Here is a 23,410-nt window from a genome sequence, read left to right on the forward strand (position 1 = left end):
AATGTGAGGTCGACTACTTGGTGAGGTTCCAGGCCAATGAGAGACCTTGTTTTATTGAAGAAAAAGAAGAAGAAGAAGAAGAAGAAGAAGAAGAAGAAGAAGAAGAAGAAGAAGAAGAAGAAGAAGAAGAAGAAGAAGAAGAAATAGAAGAAGAAGAAGAAGAAATAGAAGAGAAAGAAAAAGAAAGAAAGAAAGAAAGAAAGAAAGAAAGAAAGAAAGAAAGAAAGAAAGAAAGAAAGAAAGAAAGAAAGAAAGCATCTAAGAATGGAAACTTGAGGTTGCCCTCTGACCTCCACATGCAAACACACACACACACACACACACACACACACACACACACACACACAGGAACATGAGCAGGCACACGGGAGAATCACTGTCGCCAAAGCTGGTCTCACACTCCCCATTCTACTACCTCAGCCGCCCAGTGCCAGTGTCACAGGCACGCGTCCCACACCCACAGTCTCTGTGCCTGCTAAACAGAGCCAGCACCGGGCAGTGAGGCAGAGAGGCAGGCATGGGTGCCTGGGAGAGGCTCAGCTCAGCTGCAGTCAGGCCAAACAGAGGATCTGTACAAGCAGATCCCTGCTGTGCTCAGGATGTGAGCCCGCCTTTTCACTGGGAACTTCTGCCTCTAACAGAACAGCTGGGACCTGTAGGACCCTACAGTGCAGAGCATTGGCTGCAGGATGCTGGCACGCAGTCACTTAACAGGGAGGATCCCCGTGAAAATGCAGGCTGTCAAAGGCTGAACACCAGCTACCAAGAGCAGAGGCATCCGGCATGCTCTCTGAGTTGGGCTGAATTCCTTGTGCCTCCTGGATTTTAGTGTCTGCCAGTGGCATACAGAGGATCCTGACCCAGCCTCTAAGGAGAGGAGGGAAATGGAGGGGGGAGCCGGTACTTTTGACTGTCCCCCCATGCTCCCAGACCCAAAGACCTGAAGGACATAAGGAGCCCGCCCAGTGCCAGAGAAACACACACCTTGTCCTGGGATACAGCAAGACCTGCACCCCTCCTGCTGCCACTGGGAGAACGGCCAGGCACCCTGGGAGCAAGATCAGGCACCTCACCAGCACTGACCATTTCAAATGATTTCACCTTTTCTAGCCCCCCACTCCCCAAAAGTCCCGTAAGCCCCCTTCTCTCCCACTGTCCTCCTACCCACCCCTTCCCACTTCCCCGTTGTGGTTTGGCCAAATACTGCTGCACTGAGTCTTTCCAAAACAAGGTGCCACTCCTCCTTTCTTCTTGTACCTCATTTGATGTGTGGATTATGTCTCGGGTATTACAGTTTTCTAGGTTAATATCCACTTATTATTGAGAATATCTTATTTTCTCCATCTCTGTTGATTGAGAGGTTTCCTGGATATCATTGTCTGGAATGACATATCTGGTGTCTTAAAATCTGTAAGTCAGCTTTCTAGGTCTTTCTGGGTTTTAGAGTATCTGTTGAGAATTCTGGTGAAATTTCAACACATTTGCCTTCATATGTTACTTTCCCTCTTTCCCTTCCTGCTTTAAATATTTTTCCTATATATAGTTTTTTAATAATATATATACATGTATACATATATAATATATACATAAATACATATACATATATATTTGATTATCTTTTGGTGGACGATCTTTTCTGGCTCAATCTATATGGTGTTTTGTAAGCTACATGTACATTTATAGATATCTCTTTAGTTTAGGGAAATTGTCCTCTATAATTTTATTGAAGTTATTTCCTGATCCTTTGACCTGGGAATATTTTTTCTATTGCTATTATTCTGAGGTTTGGTCTTTTCTTTCTTTTTTATTTTTTTTTAAAAAAATTACATTCCATATTTTATTCCCCCCCAATCCACCCTACCGACTATTCCACATCCCACCTCCTCCCTACCGCCTCTCTCCAAAGGATTTTCCAACTCCCACCCCACCCCACCTGACCTCTAAACTTCCTTGGGCCTCCAGTCTCTTGAGGGTTAAGTGCATCATCTCTGATTGAACACAGATCCAGCAGTCCTCTGCTGTACATATGTTGGGAGCCTCATATCAACTGATGTATGCTGCCTGTTTGGTGGTCCAGTGTTTGAGAGAGTTCAGGGGTCCAAGTTAATTGAGACTGCTGATCCTCCTACAGAGTTGCCCCCCTCCTCAGCCCTAATTCCACCACAGGAGTATTTTTTTCCTTGAATTTTGTTTCTGTTCTGATTTTCTGTCCTGGGTTGCCTGCAGTTCTGGTTATCGGCCAGACTTCAGGTCCAGTGTGGTCTCTTTTCTAAGACTTTTTGGCCTGGACAACCTCTTGGAATTGGATTAGAACTGGCATGACCTCTGGGAATGTAAAGATCTTCTAGCAACATTGTAGTGTCTAATATGGTTGCCCAGGAGATGGGGTGTAGTTTATGGCTTTTGGGTACACTTTAAGGGGAGCTAGTATGCAGTGGACCATGTCTTACCTTGGGTCCCTAGTGCCCACATGACCTCTGGGAAAGCTTCCAGAGTCATGGACCAGAATATAGAACCCAGAGCATTGGGTGCCATTTGCTGATGTTAGGCCTACTTTAAAGGGAAATTGTGGGCAATAGGTGTGGTCTTACATAGGGTCCCTGGCACCTAAATGGCCTCTGGGAAGGCAGCCAGAACTCAACAAGTCTTTTGAAGAAAAACATTTAATTGGGGCTTGCTTATAGATCAGTGTTATAGTCTATTATCATCATATTGGGAAGCATGGTGGAATACAGGTAGACATAATGTTGAAAAGATAGCTAAGAGTTCTACAACTGAGTTGGCAAGCACCTGAGAAAGAGACATTGGACCTGGCTTCAGCATTTGGAAAGTCAAGGCCCATTCCCAGTGACACAATTCCTCCAACAGGGCCACACTTACTCCAACAAGGCCACCCCTCCTAAAAGTGTCACTCCCTGTACCACTTTAGGGCCATTTTCACTCAAACTACTACATTCTACTCCATTGCATCAATAGTCCATCATCATCAAGCAAAAATCATTTAGTCTTACTTAGAATGTCCGTATTGTCTATCACAGGAACAGCTTTGTTTGAAAGCAAAGTCTTGTCTGAATCTCATGCAATCTCACTGTAATCCCCTGTAAAATCACAATGAAGAAGCAAGTCACATACTTTCAAAACATAATGGCAGGGGATATATACATTACCATTTCCAAAGGGTATAAAGAGGATGTAATGAGGAAATACTGGGCCAAGGGAGACTAAAAACCAGCTGAACATACTCCAAACTCTGCATCTTCATGTATGATGTCAAAACACTCTTCAGATTTCCAACTCCTTTCATACTTGTTGAGTGCAACACACTATTTTTCTTGAGGTGACTTGGCCCTGTGTTAGCAGCTTTTTTCAGTAGATATCCCAGGGCTCTGGCATCTCTAACATCTTGGGGTCTCCAAGGCAATCCAGGCTTCACCTTCTCAGATTCATGCAATGGCCTCTCTTGACCTCTATGCAGGGATACCCCTAACATGTCTGACCTCTGAGAATTCCCTTCAACATGGAGGGAGATTTCACAACCTCTTTCATGACTCTGACATGACCACAAGGCCAAGGATGCCAAGTTTTGTTACTTGTTGTGCTAGAAAATAACCCCCTTTTTCTCCACACACTCTCCAACACCTGCTGTCTCTTGAATTTTTAATCTTAGCCATTCTGACTGGTGTATGATGAAATCTCAGGGTTGTTTTGATTTGCATTTCCCTAATGACTAATGAAGTTGAACACTACTCCACTGCTGGTGGGGTTGCAAATTGGTACAACCACTCTGGAAATCAGTCTGGCGGTTCCTCAGAAAACTGGGCACCTCACTTCCAGAAGATCCTGCTATACCACTCCTGGGCATATACCCAGAGGATTCCCCACCATATAATAAGGATACATGCTCTACTATGTTCATAGCAGCCCTATTTATAATTGCCAGATGCTGGAAAGATCCCAAGTATCCCTCAACAGAAGAGTGGATGCAAAAAATGTGGTATATATACACAATGGAGTACTATTCAGCCATTAGAAACAATGAATTCATGAAATTCTTAGGCAAATGGATGGAGCTAGAAAACTTCATACTAAGTGAGGTAACCAAGACTCAAAAGGTGACTCATGGTATGCACTCACTAATAAGTGGATATTAACCTAGAAAACTGGAATACCCCAAACATAATGCATACATCAAATGAGGTACAAGAAGAAAGGAGGAGTGGCCCCTTGTTCTGGAAAGACTCAGTAAAGCAGTATTGGGTAAAACCAGAACGGGGAAGTGGGAAGGGGTGGGTGGGAGGACAGGGGGAGAGAAGGGGGCTTATGGGACTTTTGGGGACTGGGGGGCTAGAAAGGGGAAATCATTTGAAATGTAAATAAAAAATATATCGAATAAAAAAATAAAAAAGAAAAAAAAAAGAAAAAGAAAAAAAGAAAAGAACCCCCTTATTAAAATATTCTTATTTTTCAAATACATTTTTCACCAGCTTTCTGTTTTCAATGGTTTTCTCAGTGCCTAAGGTTGAATGGCTTAGAAATTGCTCTGAAAAAACATGGTGGCCTTGAACTCTGAAGTCTACTTGCCTCCCTAGTGCTAGTATTAAGGTATGTATCAGGCCTTTTCATGAGTTGGGAGCTTGGCTAGGTCTTGTCTTATCTTGAAGTCAACCATTCCTTGTATTTCATCTAGCATCAGGCACTTCTTAAATTTTTTTTTAAATGTCCTTGAGTACAGGATTTAGTTGTTTTAAATGTCCTGGTGCTTTCTTTTTCAGACTGTACATTTTATATTTTTCCTAGTTCAGATTGTTCCTTTTAATTATAAAACTGCATAAGTCAGACCAAAAAGAACCACATGACAAAGTCAATGCTAGGCTGCTTTAAGTGTTCTCTGTCAAAACTTTTAATGCATATTATGTTCAATCTAGCCTCAGATTGATCTTAACATAATTGTAGAAAGCAGCAATGCTCTTAGCCAAAATATCACAAGAATATTTTTCTAGGCACCATACTAATAATATTCTCCCCTGAATCTTCTCTAGCTGAGCCCTCACAGTTTAAATAACCCCGAGCATCACTGTCTTCCATGATCCTACTACTATAACCCAATAAACCCTGCTTGAATTGTCCATCTGCACTTTAATTCGAAGTCTGAAAGTTTTCTGTATTCCTCCAGATGAAAGCATGATCCGTCCGATCTTGGCAACACCACAGGCCATGGCACCAGTTTCCATCTTAGTGTTTGATTGCTGTGAAGAGGAACCATAACCATTGCAACTCTAAAAATGGAGAATACTGAATTGGGCCTGGGTTGTATTTCAGAGGTGAAATACAACCATTATTATTATGACAGGAGACATGGTGGCATAGAGTCAGACATGGTACTGCAGAGTTAACTGAGAAATCTACATCTGGATTGGAAGGGAGAAGGAAGAGAGAGGGACCCTGAGCCTGGGTTAAGCATTTGAAACCTCGAGGCCCACCTTCAGTCACATACATCCTCCAACATGTCCTATGTGCTCCAGCAAAGTCACACCACTTAATCGTGCCAATCTCTGTGAGTGTATGGGGCGCGTTTTAATTCAAACCACCACAATCCTATTTTAGAAAAGTAATTTTTGTCTTCCTCCTCCTCTTCTTCCTCATCCTCCTCTTCCATCTCTTCCTCTTTCTATCTTTCTGCTACCAACCAAAGATTATGAATGCATTTTTGTGTACTCCGGCCTTTTCCACAGTTATCTTTAGCCTTACATAGACTGCCTGGTGACCTCCACTGTGACAGGAATGGCTTCCTTTGTCCTCTTCATTCCCTTGTGTTGGCAGCTCCTAATGTTTACTGCTAGCTTGTCATGGTTTTCTCACAATACTTGAAAAAATGTTCAAGAGCTTCATTCAAGAGTTTTACAATATTATTTTATTCATTTAACTAAAACCTCAAGAAAAAAGAAACTCTGATGTTGCTTGTAACACCATTAAAGCATTAGCCTAAGAAAGCCTTGTTTCCATGTCCTTCATTTATATAAAAAAGAATCCTTGACCTATTGTCATCATTTATTATCAAACTCTGTCAAGTAAATGTCTCTACATGTGAAAAGATACCCAACCCTTCACATGTTATTTTTACAAACACTCATCATTACTGTATTAGTAAAAGTACATACTATTTAAATTTTTTTACATTTAGTTGTGTGTGTGTGTGTGTGTGTGCTTGTACATGTGTATATGTGTGCATGCTTATATGAGGTTTATGTGCAATGAGTGTTGCCAGGAGTCCTGAAGAGCACATCTGATCTCTCAAAATGATGTCACAGGTGGTTGTGAGTCAACAAGTGTTGCTCAGACCCAAACCAGGACTGTCTTAATACCAGGAAGCACTGTGCCATCTGTCTATCACTATTGTCTTACTGAGCGTGGTAGAGCTTCAACTTTATATATATATATATATATATATATATATATATATATATATATATATATATATATATATATAGCTTGCACATGTTATTTACACAAATTGGAGAGTGTTACTTATGAGAAATCCATGTGTGTATCTACTGAAATTTAACTATAACAACCCTTCTACTTCTTTCTTCCGACCCTGTCCACATCCGTAGAAGGGCCCTGTCACTTTGTTAAAATACATCAGTATCAATTTTCCAATGTATATGATTTAACACAAGAGTTTATATTTTAACTCTTGTGGTTCATAAGTTTGTGGTGGTGTACCTTTTTTAGGACAGCAAAATAAAAACATTCTAATACAGGAAACAATGAAAACCTTAAGAATACATGCAACTCAACTGACCTTTGTATAAAGCCATGCGTTTGTCAGTGCTCCCCCAATCATAAGGATTCTTGACTGTATAAAAGATCCTTTTTCCTATAAAGACATTCAACTATGAATGCAAAGATTAATATGAAAAGACAAAGTTAGTACCACCCATAATATCATGACAATTTATACCAACACTGCTGTCCTTTGAAGCAAAAGAAAATAGTTACTTGTGTTACACCATGCAGAGAGAAACAGCAAGTTCTTTTTCCTTTTGCCAATTCCATAAGAATTAGCTCCTCTTGGCACAAAACTCTAAATGGAAATTATGACTTGAATCCTTATAAGAGGGCGCAGACCTTGTAAAGGAGATGCTTTGGTGTCCAGGTGGTAACAAAAGAGACCGAAACAAAAACAAGCTCTCCCAGGACCTGCTATGGAGGTGTAAGTCATGACTCAAAGCACTGTGCCTGTGGTAAACTCATTGGAGGGAGGTTACATTTAGGTATTCTAATGAAGAACCAGGCATGACAAGTTCCCTTGTTCTTGTCCATATAATGCTCTCTGTATAGCCCTGAATGTCAGCCCAGGATTCTGGCTCCACAGCTGTTGGAGATATGCTGTGACAACAGTCTTTATCTCCAAGGGCTTGTGTGTCAACATTAGCATAGGATTCCAAACCAGTCAGTTTATGGGCTAATCCATAACAAGCATGCCCTGATGTTTCAAACTTTTCTGAGTATAAAGATTCCAACAAGGTAGTGCCAGAAGAAAGTGCAGACCATGCATCCATCATTCATGTGTTTAGCTGCTTAACTGTACCTCAGCACTCACTAAGCAACACTGTGGGAGTCTTACAATGTGTTTTCTCTGCGTGATTGCCAGTATTTCACCTTCTGTCACACAGAAACAAATTCCCTCTTCCCTAGAACCCAACCAGCTCTGCAACTGATACACTCAGACTTCTGCAGGACCTTGAAACACAGCTCTTCCTGATGGGGTAGAGGCCAGGTCTCCATTCACACCTTGTTCACTGCAGAACCTTAAAACCCACACCGTTCTAATAGGACATGAAATTCATTCCAACTCACTTTGTGTCTTCAGAAATTCACCTTCATAATCCCCATCTCCTGCTTAGAAAACGAAGGCTCCCTTTGCCCTTCTGCCACCTCCATCTAGGGTGCGTTTCTGTCAGCAGTGATGGCAGAAGTCTTTGCAACTGCCTCCTGTACAGTGGCTATGGGCAGAAATGTGTACCATGAGCTATTCTGTCCTGCAACCAGGGTGCTAGGTCTCTGGTGGAGTATTTAGCAGGGCATAGCATGAGGACAGGACACAAAGGCCTCTGGGTGGACCAGTTAACTGGGTGTAGCACAAAGTAGCAAAGGCCTCTGGGTAAAACAGTTGGTAGGTGTTTCTGTTTCTTGGTCGTGGAGATCTCTGGGAGGATCTCAGCAGTTGGTCTCTGTGGGCTTTTTGCCAAAGGTAAGAAGGGATTAAATATAAGTATTAAAAATATTTAACTGCATCCTTAATACAAGTACTCATTATCTGGGTCTTTCAGTTTTGTATGTACCAGAACTTCAGGCTTTTGTCACATTGATTTAAAAAAAAAAAAAAAAAAAAACCTGTCTTCAGTAATTTCCCACATGTACACATTACAGTTAGATAAGGTTACTTTGTTTCTCCTGCCTCCAACTGAAAAACGGTGTTTTCTTTTTTTTTTTTTTTTTTGTAGCTTTAACTCTTTTTTTTTTAATATTTAAAAGACCATTTTATTTATTTTTTTTCTAAATAAAGTACATTTTATTTTTTTTTATTTTTTTATTCGATATAATTTATTTACATTTCAAATGATTTCCCCTTTTCTAGCCCCCCCCCACTCCCCGAAAGTCCTGTAAGCCCCCTTCTCTTCCCCTGTCCTCCCTCCCACCCCTTCCCAGTTCCCCATTCTGGTTTTGCCGAATACTGTTTCACTGAGTCTTTTGTTAACCAGGAGAAGTGAATGCTGTCCCCTGTGCCTTATTGCATCTTCAATTAGCCACAGCTTTGCCCTCCTTCTTTTTACTAGAAATACTTTGGATCTCTTTGAAGTAGGTTACCTATGTTTTATAGATGTTATTTCCTGAAAGATATTGCCATATCTTTTTTTAATGTCTGAATATTTAATTTATTTTTCTTTTTACTGAATATAGTCTTCATTTACTTTTTTTTCTTTTTCATTTTAATATTTTTATTTTCTATATTCTTTGTTTACATTCCAAATGATTTCCCCTTTCCCAGATCCCCCCTCCCCATATGTCCAATAAACCTTCTTCTCTCCACCCATTCTCCAATCACCTCCCTCCTTTTTCTCTGTCCTTATATTCCCCTCCAACGCTAGATCAATCCTTTCCAGGATCAGAACCATCTCCATACTTCTTCATAGGAGTCATTTGTTATGTGATTTGTGCCTTCGGTATTCAGAGCTTCTGGGCTAATTAATATCCACTTATCAGAGATTGCATTCCATGTGTATTCTTTTGTGATTGGGTTACCTCACTTAGGATATTTTCCAGATCAAACCATTTGCCTAAAAATTTTGTGAATTCATTGTTTCTAATTGCTGAGTAGTATTCCATTGTGTAAATATACTACATTTTCTGTATCCATTTCTCCTCTGAGGGACATCTGTGTTCTTTCCAGCTTCTGGCTATTATAAATAAGGCTGCTATGAACATAATGGAGCATGTGTATTTATTGCATGCAGGGGAATCTTTGGTTATATGCCCGGGTTATAAAATCAACTCAAGCAAATCAGTAGCCTTCCTATGCTCAAAGGATAAGCAGGCTGAGAAAGAAATTAGGGAACTGACACCCTTCACAATCACCACAAACAGTATAAAGTACCTTGGGGTGACTCTTACCAAACGTGTGAAAGATTTGTATGACAAGAGCTTCAAGACTCTGAAGAAGGAAATGGAAGAAGACCTCAAAACATGGAAAAACCTCCCATGCTCATCGGCAGGATTAATATAGTTAAAATGGCCATTTTGCCAAAAGCAATATACAAATTCAACGCAATACCAATCAAAATCCCAATTCAATTCTTCATAGAGTTAGAAAGAGCAATTCTCAAATTCATCTGGAATAACAAAAAAACCCAGGATAGCTAAAACTATTCTCAACAACAAAAGAAATTCTGGGGGAATCAGTATCCCTGACCTCAAGCAATACTTCAGAGCAATAGTCTTAAAAACTGCATGGTATTGGTACCGTGACAGGCAGGCAGATCAATGGAACAGGATTGAAGATCCAGAAATGAACCCACACACCTATGGCCACTTGATCCTCGACAATGGGGCTGAAAACATCCAATGGGTAAAAGATAGCCTTTTCAACAAATGGTGCTGGTTCAACTGGAGGTCAGCATGCAGAAGAATGAGAATTGATCCATCCTTGTCTCCTTGTACTAAGGTCAACTCCAAATGGATCAAGGACCTCCACATAAAGCCAGACACTCTGAAGCTAATAGAAAAGAAGCTGGGGAAGACCCTTGAAGACATCGGTACTGGGAGAAAGTTTCTGAACAGAACAACAATAGCATATGCTCTAAGATCAAGAATTGACAAATGTGACCTCATAAAATTACAAAGTTTCTGTAAAGCAAAGGACACCATCAAAAGGACAAATCGGCAACCAACAAATAGGGAAAAGATCTTCACCTACCCTACATAAGATAGAGGGCTAATATCCAATATATACAAAGAACTCAAGAAGTTAGACCCCAGAAAACCAAATAACCCTATTAAAAAATGGGGTACAGAGTTAAACAAAGAATTCTCACCTGAAGAACTTGCTCATTTAGTCTGATGTTGTAAAGCAGGTTCTTAGACTACTTAGCAGTTCTTAGACTACTTGTCATCTAGATTTTTGGGGGGGTCCAAAACTATTATTCTGCCTCTTGGTGAATATACAGATCAAGACTTTAGCCTCTCATTAAGTGTAAAAGACATTTACTTAGAAGAGATCATTGCAGTTAACACAAATAAAGTTAAGATGGCCATGGAAGCAGATGGTGGTGTACACCTATAATATCAGCAACTAGGCAGAGGACCCCTAGAATTGCCACCTAGAAGATGTCCCATCTGGGAGTTCTTCCAGGGGGATCTCTTAGTTCCAGGCCAGTCCATTCTACAGAGTTCCAGGCCCTCAGAACTCAGGTATTATGTATACAATTATTCAGCTAGTTAAAGTATATTTCCAAGTGTTTGGCACAGTGTCAGGTTGTAGGTTGCTCTGAAATAATTTCTATCATAAGCTTCCATAATCTTGCTAGGATTAAGGAACTGCTAGTTTATATAAAGTTAGTAACAATCACACAAGACAAAAGCTGGTTTAAATATATTAAAAGTTATAGGCCTTACTGTCCAGTTAGTTGTTTAGAAAGGCTTTCAACAGTCCAGGGGTAACACAAGGAGAAGGTTCATTTTATTTGTGTATAGTGTTCAGCATAAACCAGCCCTGGTAAGAGGATTGTGATGACTTCATTAATCAACTCAGCTGTCCGAGGTTGTTCTGGCTGATTGCAAACATGACTGTTCTTCAGAATGAACCATGCTGTTAGTGTTTCTTCAAAGACTTACATGAAAATTGTAGTCAATCGGCTTAATTTTGAACTGCCATTGATAATAAATTACACTCAAAGAATCTAAACTCGGGACCAGACTCACTCCTGCCAAATGTGAAGATAAAATGCAAAACCTTTCTTTCACACCATGGCAAAGTCTTACATGGACATTCAAGACGAAAAACGCTCAAGTCTCCAATCAACTTCAAGACCCGGTTTCTTTTTAAGTCACTTCTGCTCCGTGTTTTATCAATACCCACTGCCCCCCAACCATGAAGAACTTTCTGCATTCTGTGCGCACTGGCTTCATCTTCTGAGTCAGACTCACTCTGGAATGTGGAGTTGTGTGAAGCAGAGTGCAGTGGGAGGAGCATTCTGGAGCACGCAGTGCATGAGGGAAGACGGTACTTCCCACAGAAACCCACAAACTTAATTTGTCTGACACCACAGTCAAAATAGACTCCACCACACTTTGGGTTTTGGACAATTGTTGGCTGAACCCAAGTATCTATGAAGATTCCCAGGAAGTCCATCGTGTGTATGAAATACTTCGGATCTTAATGGTCCTTGAGGCTAATTCCAGAAGAGCTGTATGGTCATGTTAAATCTCTAACAAAACAACCAACCAATGGGTTTCCTCGTAAACCCAACTTTTCCAGGGAATAAGATTGCGGATCTCTCGAGGCAGGTATGTCACCAAGTTGTGAAAACTGAGGATCGAAGCGAATGCAACTGTGATTGCTGAGTAGGCACACTTTGGATCTTGTCATGCAGCACCGAGTAACTCAGAGAAGGCAGATTTGCTAATTCTTCTGGTGGGATTTCTTCAATGACATTTACTCCAAGGTATAAACATTCTAAACTCTGCAAGTCCTCCATCTCTGCCAGGATGCTCTGCAGCTAATTGCTGCCCAGCCCAGGCTGAAGGTCTGAAGCACATGCAGCTCCAGCAGCAAGGCAGGCAGCTCCTGGAAGCTGTTGCCACTGAATTTGAGGACCTGGAAGCTGCAGCAGAGCAGCAACTGGGCTACGCAGGCCCTTGGGCAGCAAGCCTGGGCAGCCCAGCCGGTTGTTCCTGACCAGCAGCATGCGCAGGCCACTCAGTGTCAGCAGCTCAGGTCCCAGAGCTGCGAGCTCATTGCCACTCATGTCCAGGAGCCTGAGGAGGAAGCCACAGCTCAGCGCTCCCATGGCAGCGACCAGCAGCAGCCACAGCAGCGCCTCACACAAGCCACTCCACTCCTTGGTCCTGCCTTCAGCACAGACTCCAGGGCCTCCGCCCCACACGCTGTGAACGGACCAGTTGAGTTTGGCCTCCTGAGCCCGGTGTCCTCCGTCCAGCGGGATCCTAGGACGCCTGATGAGTCACTGCATCCTGGAACCTAAAGGGTTGATTCCACCCCATCAGAAGTGGTGCAGCATGGCCCTGCCCAGGCTCACCCCTGATGCCAGCCGAGTCAAGCCTCAACCTTCTTCTTTACTCTTTGTCTAATATCCACTTACATGTAAGAATATACAGTTATAGATTTGGTTTATTGCTAATATTATCTTAATGGGGTTCCAAAATTATAGGAGAATTTGCATGTCTAAGTGTGAGGCACTGTCCTTCCTCCCAGATTGTGCTAAATGCTAAATAAATTTCCTGGTAGCAAATGACTGGACAGGGAGACAGAGGTGGGACTTTAGATTTCCCAGACAGTAGATCACTGAAAGAAGGAAGGTTTAGAATTGCCATACTGGGGAATCAGAGGATGGAAAGGTCTCCCATTCTCATGGATTGATAGGTTTAATACAGTAAAAATGGGCATCTTACTAAAAGAAATCTACTTATTCAATACAATCCCCATAAAAATAGCAACACAATAATTTACTGACATGGAAAGAGCAATTCTTAGTTTCACATGAACGAAACAATTCTGAACAAGTAAAGACTTCTGAAAGAATCACCATCCCTGACCTCAAGCTGTACTACAGAGCAATAGTGATATAAATTGCATGATAGTGGACACGGACAGTCAGGTTAATCAACCGAATAGAATCAAAGACCCAGAATTAAACCCACACACCTGTGGACACTTGTCTTTTGATAAAGAAGCCAAAACCATACAACCAAAATTATAGCATCTTCAAATCAGACGGGCACTTTGCACCTTATTTTAAAACAGCGGTGGATTAAGTAAGGGATTGCTTGCTAGAACCCTTCCCCTCATGTCCAGATGCCTCTTGCTTGTTTGGCTAGGGAGAGATTTGGAGCAATAAACTTCTATTGAACCAGAAGAAGAGTCAAATTTGCAGAAGAATGTTTTTACATAAGCAAACATATATAAACTCACATAAAATTACATATGGATTCAAGCTTACACATTCATATATCTCCATTAAAACCAGTTGGGCCAAACTACATCCTTATCTCATAATTACACACACACACACACACACACACACACACACACACACACACACACACATCTATACTTACAAATGCATTTGGAACAAAACATCAAGCACCAGCACAGAATGAAATCATTCATTCTGGATGAAAAATGAGCTCCAATATTTATTGCATAGAGAAAAAAAAGCTTCTTCAAGTTTGTTGCTAAATGAATTTAAGCCAAGTCCATAGCAGAACGCTTTGTCCTCTTTAGTACAATGAAGCTTGCCTTGCTATTAAGAAAAGACATGTTCTGTCCTGTGGTAAGGAGGGTCCTACCTGCTCCTTCCACTCTCTCTGTAGTTTCTTGTTTTTGCCTCTTTTTCTCTGCATTGTGCATATTGCTCTTATTTTACAAAGTTGCCTTATATTTAAGATATTAAACTCTGTATTCTCCTTCTAATCTTGCTCCCTCCTCCTGCTCTGATGTAACAATGCTCTTACTTTCAATGTGTTTGCTACTTTTTATTTCACTCACTTTTTTATTAGATATTTTCTTTATTCACATTTCAAATGTTATCCCCTTTCCTCAATTCCCATCCAAAACCCATATCCCATCCCTCCTCCACCTGCTTACTACCCCACCCACACCCGCTTCCCTATCCTGGCGTTCCCTGTCACAGGGGCGTGGACCCTTCACTGGACCCAGGGCCTCTCCTCTCATTGAGGTCTGACAGGGCCATCCCCTTCAACATATGTGGCTGGAGCCATGGGTTCCTCCATGTGTTCTCTTTGGTTGGTGGTTTAGTCCCTGGGGGTTCTGGGGGTGCTGGTTGGTTCATATTTTTGTTCCTCCTACGAGGCTGCAAGATCCTTCAGCTCCCTGGGTCCTTTCTCTAGTTCCTCCATGGGGGACCCTGTGCTTAGTTCATTAGTTGGCTGTGAGTATCCACTTCTGTATTTGTCAGGCACAGACAGGGCCTCTCAGGAGACAGCCATATCATCTTCCTTTCAGGAAGCACTTGCTGACATCCACAATAGTGTCTGGGTTTGGTGACTGTATGAGGGATGGATCCCCAGGTGGGGCAGTCTCTGGATGGCCTTCCCTTCAGTCTCTGCTCCATATTTTGTCTCTGTATCTCCTCCTGTGGGTATTTAGTTCCCCCTTCTAAGAAGTACTGAAGTCTTCCTTCTCCTTGAGCTTCCTTTGGTCTATGAATTCTATCTTGGGTGTTCCAAGCTTCTGGGCTAATATCCACTTTTTAGTGAGTGCATGAAATGTGTGTTCTTTTGTGACTGGGTTACCTCACTCAGGATGATATTTTATAGTTCCACCCATTTGCCTAAGAATTCCATGAATTTGTTGTTTTTAATAACTGAGCAGTACTCCTTTAGGCAAATATCATCTACAAATAGTGATATTTTGATATCTTCCATTCCAATTTGTTTGCCTTTTACCTTCTTTTGTTGTCTAATTGCTTTTGCTAGGTCTTTGAGTACTATATTGAACAGGTAGGGAGAGAATGGACAGCCTTGTCTAGTTCTTGATTTTGGAGGGGTTGCTTCAAGTTTCTCTCCATTTAGTTTGATGTTGGCTACTGCTTTGCTGTGTATTGCTTTTCTATTATCAGGTATGGTCCTTGAATTTATGATCTTTCCAAGAGTTTTATTATAAAGGGTATTGGATTTTGTCAAATACTTTCTCTGCATCTAATGAAATGGTCATGTGATTTTTTTCTTTGAGTTTTTTTTATATAGTGGATTACGTGTATCATGAAGGGGTGATGGATATGGTCAAATACTTTCTCAGCATCTAATGAAGTGATAATGTGTTTTTTTTTCCTTTGAGTTCCTTCATATAGTGGATTACATTGATAGATTTCTGTATATTGAACCATCCCTGCATCCCTGTGACGAAGCCTACTTGATCATGGTGGATGATTGCTATGATGTTTATTTGGATTCTAAAAGGAAAACTGCAAAACAAGGAAGGTACTTTCACCAATTAGAAAAGAAGATAAGAGTTATCTCAGAACAAAATAATCAAAAGGAGAGAATCACATGCATATAATGCCACCTACAACAACAAACATAACAGGAACTAAAATATTCCATCCTTAGTATTTCTCAATATCAACAGGCTCAATTCCCCAATAAACAGACATATGCTAACAGACTGGATATGCAAAAAGTATCTAGCATTTTGCTGCATATAAGAAACACACCCCCAATGACAAAGGTAGACACTACCTCAGAGTTAAAGGCTTGAAGCAAGTCTTCCAAACAAACAGTCCCAATAAACAAGCAGGAGTTGTCATTCTAATAGCTAATAGACTTTCAACCAAAAATTTTCAAGGGAGATGGCAAACGGCACTTCATATTACTCAAAGGAAAAATCAACCAAGAGAAAGTCTCAATTCTGAACATCCGTGCCACAAATGTAAGGGTGTCCACATTCATAAGGGGTGACTTTAATGAAGCTGAAAACACACCTTGAATCACACACAGTAATAGTGGAAGACCTCAACACCCCACTCTCACCAAAGAACAGATCATTGAAACAGAAACTAAACAGAGACACAGTGACACTAATAGAGGTTATGACTCAAAGACATCTAACAAATATATAGAGAGAACATTTTACACTAAAACAAAAGAATATACCTTCGTCTCCACACCTTATATTACCTTTTCTAAAATTAGTCACATAATCGGTTACAAAATAAGGTTCAACAGGTAGAAGAAGATTGAAATGAGATTACCACAGATTAAGGCTAGATTTCAAAAACAACACAAAACCCCCCAGAAAACCCATGTATGTATGGAAATTGAACAACTCTCTATTCAACGATAACTTCATCACGGAAGAAATAAAGAAAGAAATGAATAACATTTTAGAATTCAATGAAAATGAAGGCACAACAACCCAAACTTATGAGACAGTGAAAGCAGGGCAAAGAGGAAAATTCATAGCACTTAGGGCCCTAGTAAAGAAACTGGAGAGATCTTACACTAACACACTAACACACTAACACACTAACAGCACACCTGAAAGCCCCACAACCTAAAGAAACAAACACACCCAAGAGGAGGAGAGGGTAAGAAATTGTCAAGCTCAGAACCAAAATCAAAAAAGTAGAAACAAAGAGAATAATACAAATAAAGAAACCAAAAGCTGTTCCTTTAAAATGTAAATAAATTATATCGAATAAAAAAAATAATAAAAAAAAAGAAACTGGAGAGATCCTACACTAACACACTAATAGCACAATTGAAAGCCCTAGAACATAAAGAAACAAACACACCCAAGAGGAGCAGAGGGTAGGAAATTGTCAAGCTCAGAACCAAAATCAAAAAAATAGAAACAAAGAGAATAATACAAATAAAGAAACCAAAAGCTGTTCCTTTAAGAAAATCAACAGAATAGATACCCCCCCCTAGCCAAACTAACTAAAGGGCCCAGAGACAGAATCTAAATGAACAAAATCAGAAATTAAAAAGGGGCCAAAAGCAATATACAGATTCAATGCAATACCCATCAAAATCCCAACTCAATTCTTCACAGAGTTAGAAAGAGCAATTATCAAATTCATCTGGGACAACAAAAAACCCAGGATAGCTAAAACTATTCTCAGCAACAAAAGAAAATCTGGGGGAATCAGTATCCCTGACCTCAAGCAATACTACAGAGGGATAGTGTTAAAAACTGCATGGTATTGGTACTGTGACAGGCAGGAGGATGAATGGAACAGGATTGAAGATCCAGAAATGAACCCACACACCTATGGCCACTTTATCCTCGACAAAGAGGCTGAAAACATCCAATGGAAAAAAGATAGCCTTTTCAACAAATGGTGCTGGTTCAACTGGAGGTCAGCATGCAGAAGAATGCGAATTGATCCATCCTTGTCTCCTTGTACTAAGCTCAAATCCAAATGGATCAAGGACCTCCACATAAAGCCAGACACTCTGAAGCTAATAGAAAAGAAACTGGGGAAGACCCTTGAGGACATCGGTACAGGGAGAAAGTTTCTGAACAGAACACCAATAGCGTATGCTCTAAGAGCAAGAATTGACAAATGGGACCTCATAAAATTACAAAGTTTCTGTAAGGCAAAGAACACCATCAAGAGGACAAATCGGCAACCAACAAATTGGGAAAAGATCTTCACCAATCCTACATCAGATAGAGGGCTAATATCCAATATATATAAAGAACTCAAGAAGTTAGACTCCAGAAAACCGAACAACCCTATTAAAAAATGGGGTACAGAGTTAAACAAAGAATTCACATCTGAAGTACTTCGGATGGCGGAGAAGCATCTTAAAAAATGCTCAACTTCATTAGTCATTAAGGAAATGCAAATCAAAACAACCCTGAGATTTCATCTTACACCAGTCAGAATGGCTAAGATTAAAAATTCAGGAGACAGCAGGTGTTGGAGAGGGTGTGGAGAAAGAGGAACACTCCTCCACTGCTGGTGGGGCTGCAAATTGGTACAACCACTCTGGAAATCAGTCTGGCGGTTCCTTCGAAAACTGGGCAGCTCACTTCCAGAAGATCCTGCTATACCACTCCTGGGCATATACCCAGAGGATTCCCCACCATGTAATAAGGATACATGCTCTACTATGTTCATAGCAGCCCTATTTATAATTGCCAGATGCTGGAAAGAACCCAGGTATCCCTGAACAGAAGAGTGGATGCAAAAAATGTGGTATATATACACAATGGGGTACTATTCAGCCATTAGAAACAACGAATTCATGAAATTCTTAGGCAAATGGATGGAGCTAGAGAATATCATACTCAGTGAGGTAACCCAGACTCAAAAGGTGAATCATGGTATGCACTCACTAATAAGTGGATATTAACCTAGAAAACTGGAATACCCAAAACATAATCCACACATCAAATGAGGTACAAGAAGAAAGGAGGAGTGGCCCCTGGTTCTGGAAAGACTCAGTGAAACAGTATTCAGCAAAACCAGAACGGGGAAGTGGGAAGGGGTGGATGGGAGCACAGGGGAAGAGAAGGGGGCTTACGGGACTTTCGGGGAGTGGGGGGGGGCTAGAAAAGGGGAAATCATTTGAAATGTAAATAAATTATATAAAATAAATAAAAAAGAGCTAAATAAAAAAAAAAGAAACAATGAATTCATGAAATTTTTAGGCAAATGGATGGAGCTAGAGAACATCATACTAAGTGAGGTAACCCAGACTCAAAAGGTGAATCATGGTATGCACTCACTAATAAGTGGTTATTAACCTAGAAAACTGGAATACCCAAAACATAATCCACACATCAAATGAGGTACAAGGAGAAAAGATGACTGGCCCCTGGTTCTGGAGAGACTCAGTGAAACAGTATTCGGCAAAACCAGAACAGGGAAGTGGGAAGGGGTGGGTGGGAGGACAGGGAAAGAGAAGGGGACTTAAGGGACTTTCGGGGAGTGGGGGGCTAGAAAAGGGGAAATCATTTGAAATGTAAATAAATTATATTGAAAAAAAAAGAAAAAGAAAAAAAAGGGGGGGTACATAACAACAGAAGCCGAAAAATTAAAAAAAAAATAATATCTTTGTATAAAAGCCTATACTCAACAAAACTGGAAAATCTAAATGAAATGGATGATTTCCTAGACAGATGCCATGTACCAAAATAAAATTGGGATCAGGTACACTATGCAATCCCATATCATCTAAGGAAATAGAAAAATTAATCTTCCCAACCAAAAAACTCTCAGGGCCAGATGGCTTTAGTGTAGAATTCTACCACACTTTCAAAGAAGAGATAAAAGTAATACTCCTGAAACTATTCCTTAAGGCAAAGACAGAAAAAAACACAACCTAGTTCATTTTATGATTCCATAATTACTCTGATACCTAAACTACACAGAGACCCAAAAGAAAGAGAACTTCAGTCCAATTTCCCTTATGAATGTCAATGCAAAATACTCAATATAATTCTAGGAAACTGAATACAAGAACACAGGGATGAAAGGTTGGTTCGATATATGAAAATACATTAACCTAATCAAGTATATAAACAAACTAAATGAAAAAAGTCACATGATCATCTCATTAGATGCTGAAAAGGCATTTGACAAAATCAACACAACCTCATGTTAAAATAATGGAGAGAACCGGAATTCAAGGCACATACCTAAACAAAATAAATGTAACATATAGCAAGCCAACAGTCAATATCAAATTAATGGAGAGAGACTTGAAGCAATCCCACCATAATCAGGAAAAAGACAACGATGCCAACTCTCCCCATATCTATTTAATATAGTAATTGAAGGTCTAGCCCGAGAACTACAAGAACAAAAGGAAATCAAAGGGATACAAATTGGCACGAGTTCAAGGTATCACTATTTGCAGATGATATGATAGTATATGTAAGCATCCCCAAAAATTCTACCTGAGAACTACTACAACTTATAACCAACTTTAGCAAAGTGTCCAGATACAAAATTAACTCCAAAAAAATCAGTATCCTTCCTTTAGACAAATGATCAACGGGCTGAGAAAGAAATAATCAAAATAATGCCCTTCACAATTGTCACAAATTATATAAAATATCTTCGTGTAACTCTAACCAAACAAGTGAAAGATCTGTATGTCCAGAACTTCTAGTCTTTCATGAAGGAAATCTGAAAAGACCTGAGAAAATGGAGTCATCCCACATGCTCATGGATTGATAGTTTAAACATAGTAAAAATGCCCATCCTACCAAAAGTATTGTAAAGGTTCATTTCAATCCACATCAAAATTCAAACAAAATTCATCAAAGACATGGAAATAGCAATTCTAAATTTCATATGGAAAAAAAAAAACCTGCCAGGAGAGCAAAAACAATTCTTAACAATAAAAGAATGTGTGGGGCAATCACTACTCATGATCTAAAACTATACTACAGATCAATAGTGATAAAAACTGCATGGTAATGGTACATCACAGACAGGTTGATCAATGAAATAGAATGGAAAACTAAGAAATTTAACTACCCGCTCATGCACACTTCATCTTTGACAAAGAAGTAAAAAATATACAATGGATAAAGGAAAGCATCTTTAATAAATTGTGCTGGTCTAACTGGCAGTTGGTATGTAGAAAGATGAACGTACATACATATTTGTCACATTGCACAAAGCTCAACTACAAGTGGATCAAGGACCTCAACATAAAACTAGATACACAGAATCTAATATAAGAGAAAGTGGAAAAGATCCTCAAACACATTGGCACAGAACAAAATTTCCTAAACAGAACTCCAATGGTTCAGGTTCTAAGATCAAGAATTGATAAATGGGACCTAATGAAAGTGAAAAACCTCTGCAAGTCAAAGTACAAAGTCAACAGGAAAAATCAGAAACCTACAAATTGGGGGAAAAAAATCTTCACTAACTCCAAAACTGATAGAGGGCTAATATCCAAAATATATAAAGAACTCAAGAGCTAACTTCCAACAAAACCAAACAACCCAATAAAAAAATCGGGTATAGAACTAAAGAGAATTTACAACAGAGGAATCTTGAATGACAGATAAGCACTTAAACAAAAGTTCAAATTCCTTAGTGATCAGGGAAATGCAATTCTTAATGGCCTTGCAATTCTACCTTACACCATTCACAAAGGCTAGGGAGAAAACTCAGTGGACAGTACCTGTTGGTGAGGATTTGGAGAGAGAGGAACACTCCTGGTTGCTGGTGGGCTTGCAAACTGAAAGAACTACTCTGGAAATTAATCTGGAGGTTCCTCAGAAAATTGGAAATAGATGTACCTGAAGACACAGCTATCCTACTCAGGGGAAAAAACCCTAAAGGAACCTGACTATTCCACAGGGCACGGGCGTCACTGTGTTCATAGTACCCTTATTTCTGATAGCCAGAAGCTTGAGCCAACACAGATGTCCTACACCAACAGAATAGAAACAGAAAATACAGTTCATTTACACAATGGAATACTCTTCAGCTATTAAGAATGAGGGCATCATGAGTTTTGCAAGCAAATGAATGGAACAGGGAAATATCATGTTGAGTGAGGTATCTCATACCCAAAAGGACATGAATGGCATGTACTCACTAATAAGCAGATATTAGCCAAAAATATACAGAATTCCCAGGATTCAATCCAGAGAACTCAAGTTTAAGAAGCCAAAGGGCCCAAGTGAAGATGCTTCATATTCATTTTCTTTTTTTTTTCTTTTTTTTTTTTTTGAGACAGGGTTTCTCTGTGTAGCCCTGGCTGTCCTGGAACTCACTCTGTAGACCAGGCTTGCCTCAAACTAAGAAATCTGCCTGCCTCTGCCTCTGCCTCCCAAGTGCTGGGATTACAGGCATGCACCACCACCACCTGACTTAAGATGCTTCATTTTCACTCAGGAGGGAGAAGAAACAGAGGACAGAGGGACAAAGTAAACTGGGTGGAAGAGATGGGGGGTTGGTCAGGGAAAATGGAAACATGATCAGATATTGTGGGGGTGAGAGGAGTGGTAGTGAAGCCCAGAGGGCCATCATAATAAATGGAAATATGCAATCTCAGGAGTTAGGAGGTTGGGAGACCCTCTAGAACATACCAGAGACGTGGTATGAGCGAATCTCAAGACACAAAGGAAAGGACCTTAGATGAAATGTCCAAAAGTGGGGAGAGGGAAGTTGTAGATTCTACCTCTGGGGGGCTGGAGAGATGGCTCAGTGGTTAAGAGCACTGACTGTTCTTCTGACAGTCCTGAGTTCAAATCCCAGCAACCACATGGTGGCTCACAACCATCCATAATGAGATCCAACGTCCTCTTCTGGTGTGTCTGAAGACAGCTATAGTGAACTTACATATAATAAAAAAATAAATCTTTTAGAAAAAGACTCTACCTCTGGTAGAAATACAGGGATCAAGTGGAGGCATAGGGTTGCTGTCCCACAGTGAAAAATGCTGACCCAGAATTGTTCCTGTCTGAAAGGACTGCAGGCATAAGAATGGAGAAGAGATTGAGAGAAAGAAGGTCCCATGACAAGTCCAAATTATACCCCATCTGAAGGGGAGGCTCCAAGCCTGACACTATTATTGATCCTAAGATGCAGCTGAATTAGGGAAAGGCTGGAATAATTGAAGAGGAGTGCGAGCCATAGGAAGACCAGTTGTCTCAATAAAACCGGATCCTCCAGATCTCTCAGACAATGAACTGCCAACCAGGCACCATACACTAACTGGCCCAAGGCCCCTCACACATACACACACACACACACACACACACACACACACACACACAAACACACACACACACACGAGGACCACTGAAATGGCCTCACTGAGAGTAGACGCACCTATCACTTGAGAGACTTGAGGTCCCAGGACATGTGTAGGCCTGGTGGTGTGTGGTGGTGGGTGTGGGTGTTGGAGGTTGGGCCATTTCCTTGGAGACTGTGGTGGAGGAATGGGGTGAGGAAATGTCAGAGGGCAGAGTGTGAAAGGGATAGAGACTGAACTGTAAAAATAAATTGGGGATTAGTAATAATACTGATAATAATAAATAAAAATATGAAGTACCATTGGTAGCTTTACCACTAGAACAAATCATCACAAAGAGACTTGCTAAGTACAATTTCTAATTATATCATAAAACATATATGAGACTGAGTCTCAACCTTTCTAGGACATC

General features: G+C 40.4%; 1 pseudogene; it reads right to left on the minus strand.

The window, feature by feature from the left end:
* Window positions 1–11,416: 11,416 nt before the first annotated feature.
* LOC127670637 (leucine-rich repeat-containing protein 58-like) overlaps window positions 11,417–23,410 on the minus strand; it is a 57,685-nt pseudogene continuing 45,691 nt past the window's right edge.

The sequence above is a fragment of the Apodemus sylvaticus genome, chromosome 20 (genome assembly GCF_947179515.1).
Source record: "Apodemus sylvaticus chromosome 20, mApoSyl1.1, whole genome shotgun sequence".
NCBI lineage: Eukaryota > Metazoa > Chordata > Mammalia > Rodentia > Muridae > Apodemus > Apodemus sylvaticus.